Source organism: Pteropus alecto, unplaced genomic scaffold (assembly GCF_000325575.1).
Source record: "Pteropus alecto unplaced genomic scaffold, ASM32557v1 scaffold73, whole genome shotgun sequence".
Lineage (NCBI taxonomy): Eukaryota > Metazoa > Chordata > Mammalia > Chiroptera > Pteropodidae > Pteropus > Pteropus alecto.
In genome coordinates, this window is record NW_006436284.1 from 5,600,757 (window position 1) to 5,606,756 (window position 6,000).

General features: G+C 31.0%; 1 protein-coding gene across 2 annotated transcripts in view; it reads right to left on the minus strand.

Annotated features, from left to right (window-relative positions):
- Positions 1–6,000, minus strand: part of PLPP1 (phospholipid phosphatase 1) — a 72,986-nt gene that overhangs the window by 36,002 nt on the left and 30,984 nt on the right. The window lies entirely within an intron of this gene.

Here is a 6,000-nt window from a genome sequence, read left to right on the forward strand (position 1 = left end):
ATGGCACAAAAACAGATGTAAAAACACGAAAAGTTTTCTTTCCATAAGTAACATAGCATTTCATTTCTTGTCATGCTAGAAGCACAGGTTCATGATCAAAGCAGTAAATTCCCTTTTTAAAAACTCTCATTCTCATTCTAAATATGAAAACTTAAAGATAATTGACAGAAATGGTAGATAACTTTTTAAAATTTTTATTTAAAGATGGAGCCCAAAGGAAATTTTGGCTACGATAAAATATGAAGTGATTTTCCAGCAAGCCAGATATGCAACATAAGTTGTTTGTAGCTACAAGGAAACACCAAAATGTTTCATGAGTGGCTTCTTTCCAGGACACTATTTTTGCTCACACTTCACAATTACTGAATAAGACAGTATTCAAAAATTACTTTATGCATTGTTTATTTTTTAAGGCTTACATCACCAACCCTGCACAGCAATCACAAATAAGTGTTTCACATAAACAGTTCTAAGCTTACATACTTCTAACCATAGATCCTGCTCCTCAATAAAAACCAAATTTTGGGTTTTCAATTATTTGTTTAAAGTAACCACATAACATGACTAAGAAATTAAATAATTTTAAATTAGCTTTCATTCGAAGGTCCAAAGTCCTCAAAATCCTAGTTCTTTCAAAACATTCGGTGCCAAAACCCAACCTGAACTTATCTAATGGCAAGACTTAACCTGAACAAAATGAACAACCCTAGACGTTATTTACTCCACTTTGACGTCATATTTCGCTGTATAAATATTAATTTCTTGATTATGAGATACTCTCTTCAGCTCTTCTGAAGGCATTACATAAGGTATATGAATCATATAACATTTCAAAAATTTAAAAATTTCTGGCTCCAAGAGTTTTGGATAATGGACTGTGAACCTGTACTTAGATAAAAATCTTCACTATTAAAAGATGCTTCTAAATTCAATCTATTATTTTTCAAAGAGCCAATACAAAATCTTTGATGTATTCAAGGTAATTTACATAATAAAATTTTAAACAGTAATGGTCCCTTAAAATAAAATGTACTAAATATATCCCACACATACATTTTCTTAATTATAAGACTGTAGAGGCCACAAGATTTCAGTTCCTCGTTTGTCGTTTTTCACTATAAAAATTTAAAACTGGCACTGAATTTGTAAGTACTATTGTGTTTCCCAAATTTAAGTCTTCACTAGATTAAATCAAGTTTATTCTATTTATTAAACTGTCAACCAATTTTGCACTCTTTTCTTTTGGTAAAAAACCACAAATCTCAAGTCAAAAACAATACTCTTATAAATTGAGTTCACAAACAGATAAGTTATATGAATCATAGCCTAGAAACTTTACTTTTTATATCTTATCAGGTAATCCAATCCCTAGCAATGAATGTACAAATATTCACTAACTATGAGGATAATTATTTGTAGCAATCTTAGTTAACCAAAGAACACTGATATTTCACCAGATTTTATGAGCAATTTTTTTCTTTTTAAATTTTTAACAATACATCTTATTTTTTAAAGCAGTTTTACATTTATAAAAAAAAAAACTGAACGGAAAGTAAAAGATATACTGTCGCTCTACAACTATCACTCTTAATTTCCCCTCTTCTAAACATCTTTCATTAACGTAGTACCCTTGACATAACTAATGAACCAATAATGATATATTAACTAAACTCCATTAGGGTTCATTCTTTGTGTTCATTCTATGATTTTTGACAATACATAATATCATGTATCCATCATTACAGTATCATACAGAATAGTTTCGCTACCCTAAAAATTCTCTGTAATCCAACTACTCATCCCTCCTCTGTCCTCCCCACAACCCCTAGAAAACACTGATCTTTTTATTGTCTCCATAGTTATGCCTTTTCCAGAATGTCATAGTTGGAATCACACAGTATGAAGGCTTTTCACACTGTCTTCTTTCATTTAACAATATACATATGCATTTAAGGTTCTTCCAAGTCTTTTTATGGCTGGATAGCTCAATTCTTTTGGGCACTGAATAATATTCCATTTTATGAATATACCACAGTTTATCCATTCACCTACTGAAGGACATCTCAGTTCCAAGTTTGAGCAATTATGAATAAAGCTGTTAGAAACATCCATATGCTAATTTTTGTGTAAGTTTTCAAGAGCACAAGAAATGTAGCTCCAAATGGGAATAAGTAAACAAGAAAATAAAACCTTTTTCCAACCTAAGAAACCAAGCTCCTTAATACTAAATTTCTTTAATTCTAATTTCCTCCATATTTTAAGATATCACTAATCGGGATATATATTCAATATAATAGTCTCTCATTATTTTCCTAAAAAGATATTTTAATGAGCTATCCAATATTAAGCGATGGCTTGGAAACATGGTATATTTGTAAATAAGCTGAATTTATAAATGGTATATAAATATGGTGTATAAATAAGCCAAATTTTCATGGTAGTAATTATTATTAAACATAAGTGACAATCATATTCCATTTCATATTAGTAGTTTTTCGTTAAATTTTCTACCTATGTTTATTAAATACCTTATTACATACCAAGCACTGTGGTTGGTGCTAAGGGTAAAATGGTGAGCAAAACAGACTGGCGTTTTAGTAAAGTTTACCTTAGTAAAGTTTATTACTTTGTGCATACTGGAGTGAAACTCTGAAAAGGTAGCACAGCAACTATGTCAACGTGGAAACAGAAACTGGAACAATGCATATTCTAAAGTACAGACAAACACTTCAAACAATAAGGACATAATAGAATTTCAAATAATGCTTTCTTTAAAACAATTTAGGTAAAGGTTTTTTTGCACATTAAGATATATTCACATAGATTTTCCTCTATCATGAGCTAATGAGAACATACAATATACACTTGAGATGAAGTTCATCATTAATGATAATAAATAGTGACCGAGACACTCTCTTTTATGAAACTTTAGTTAAGCTCCTCTGAGTCCTCTTCTCAGTTAGGCTTTGACCTTATCCTTCTGTATCCATCCTGTCCTTGCTCTGCCTTCATGGCCCAGTCTTAGCAAGAATCCCCCAAACTTGTGGCTGGCATCTGAAGTGAGGACAGTCTTGTGGGGTAAGGGGTTCATGGGAATCCCTTGGATTTACAACTAGTAGGTCAGAACTGTGGGTGACCTGGGGACCCTAAAATTTGTAGCTGACAACTAAAGTGAGGACAATCTTATTGCAGACTGTGACCTTAAACCTGTGGAGTTTGACATTAACTCTGGTGGTTAGCATCAGAATTAGATTACCATATACTGCAACATGTAAGACAAACTTTCTGCCTTCAAGAAGTTATTATGTTTATCTGTAGGTCCACTCAAGTCCATAGACAACCCATCACTCCTAAAAGAGACTAGTCAGCCACACAGGATGCTGAGCCCTAAAGAAATGAGTGAAGTTTTGATTTTGACTTATTATGCATTTTAAAATATCGCCATTGAAATCTTTTGTTTTGGCACATTTCTGGAGACAGAATAAACTGAACACACACAGAACAGTTAAGCTTCTGGAACAAATATGTGAAATGGGTATACAGTTAAGACAGAATTCACATTTATCAAAATGAAAATGGAATAATTTCTATGGTGTTTTAAAAACTTAAAACAGGCTTCCTTATGTGAAAAACACTATGAAAAAAGGGAGAGGAGGAAAAATGCAGGGGATAAAATGAAAATAATACCATTACCACTCTTCTCCCTCCTATCTCCACTTAACATATTACGAAGATCTTTCCAGATCAATAAACATCATCAAATATTAAAGGGATATCAAAATATTTCATCACTGAGGTCACTCATAAGTAGTCCCCTACAGCTGAATTTATTTCCAATTTTCTGCTATAAAAAATAATGCTGTAATGAACAATCTTGTAACTAATGCTTTTCATGAAACTATTATTTCTATAGTATAAATTGCTCAAAGTATAATTTCTAGGCCCAACGATATCTTCTTTTTAATATCAATTTACCCCCCTGCCAGTTTTGTGTATGAGAGTACTTGTTTTCTACACTTGACAGACTGGGAAAGCTCTTACCTTTGCCAATGTAACAAGCCAAATCATGTTCTCAGTGTTGTTTTAAAATGAACTTATTCAATTTCTTAAGAACATCTTTTTTTTAACATTTTTTGACAACTTTTTTCTTCCACTAACACCTTTTTGTTCATGCCTGTTGCCCACTTTGCTCTGGGGCATTCATCTGTTTCTCACTAATTTATAAGAGTATTTATATGTAAAGGGATTAATAAGCCTTTTTCACATACATCCACATGCATTCCTAGCTGGTCGAGGAGCAATTTAGGTCATTGTAAATAATACAATGTCTCTTTAGGAGTTTTATAAATTGGTCATGCACACACAAAAAACATTGGCTATATTATTTTAGGTTAAATTTTTACTAAATGATTAAACCACAGAACAATCGAGAGCTAAGAAAGGCAACTACTCACATACTCGTCAATATAAAATAACCTATTAAATACTAAAAGAAAGTTTTCTATTCCCAAACTATATACATTTTAAATGCTGGAAAAAGCATACTTATCCATTGCAACATAGGGATTTGGGATTTAACTTTATGGTTACTATCATTACTCTGAAAATCTGCATACAAATTCAAGCTTTTATCTTTTTTCTAGAAATGTAAACTTACAAAAGTAAATGTATAAAGAACGGCAGAAGGAGATGGTAAACTTATGTAAAGCCAAAATGGGAGGGGAAAAAGGTAGTGTTAAATAAACAGTGCATCCTTAAAACCCAAAAAGAAACTTTATGCTAAAAAATATGAAAATCTATAGTTTTCTGAATGTTACATCTTTTTCATTAGCTGATGAAGAAACAGTACAGGATGCATTTTTTTAAAAATTATTGACCTCATATTGTAAAATTTAAGTCACTGATTTAAAATGTTCAGTTAAATGTTTTACATATAAACTACTAAAACAAACAAATCTACCCTAGAAATATGCTAAAATCCCTTCACATTAATCCACAAGCCATAGCATTTAAGGTCCAGAAAGTAGCCAAATACTACTACTTCTTTTAATACAAATAAATTTGCATTAAAATGTCTTTCCAGATCACATCTCTATAATAGCAACCTCACAGGAATTCATAGCCAAGAACTCAAGGATTCAAACCAAGTCTTTTTCTACTACTTTTTTTAAATTTAGCTTTACTGCTCTTAATTTAAGCTGTTTGATACTTATAATAACTCAAAAATATTTGTTATAAAAATAAGTGAAAAACAAGGCACAAAATTATATTTGCACACTGCTCATATGATCTAAAAAACTGCCCAACGAAAAGAAATAATATCAAAATGTTAACAGTAGTTATCCTTAGGTAGTAGAATGAAGGGTGATTTTTTTAAAATTTTTCCTTGATAACAGATTTTCTTAAATTCATTAAAGAATATGTATTTTTATAATTCAGCTTTTTTAAGAAAAAGATTAAATGTATCAAGTTAAATAACTAAAAAGTAACCTCCGAATCCTCAAGCAATTACTCTCAAGTACAAGGGTAGTTTTTAAAAAACTTTTATTAGTCAATAGCTGCTCAAAATAATGGCTACAACAAATACCTTGAACTTACTTCATACAAATACAGTAACATTGTCTGTTATCATCTAAGTGGCAGTAGTAGATGCTTTCCTGCACATTGTTTCGTAAGCCTGATGGCTAACACAGAACTTACCAGTTATGGTGGAATTTACGTTTTAGAAAAAAAGTAAGTATCTCCTTAAACTAAATTCAAGATTTTTTTCTCTCCTTTACTCCTATAAAAGTAGTTATAGTCAAATTAGAATGTGTATACTGTATATAGAAATATTTAATATATCTTGGAACATAACAAAATTCAAGCCCCCTTCACCTTCAGAGAATACAGTACTAAAAATGACCCAAAAAAAACCAAACAAAAAAAACTGCTAGACAAAATGAACTCAGATATAAACTAGAAAATCAAAGAACTAGGTTATTATTCTTAGCCAATTTA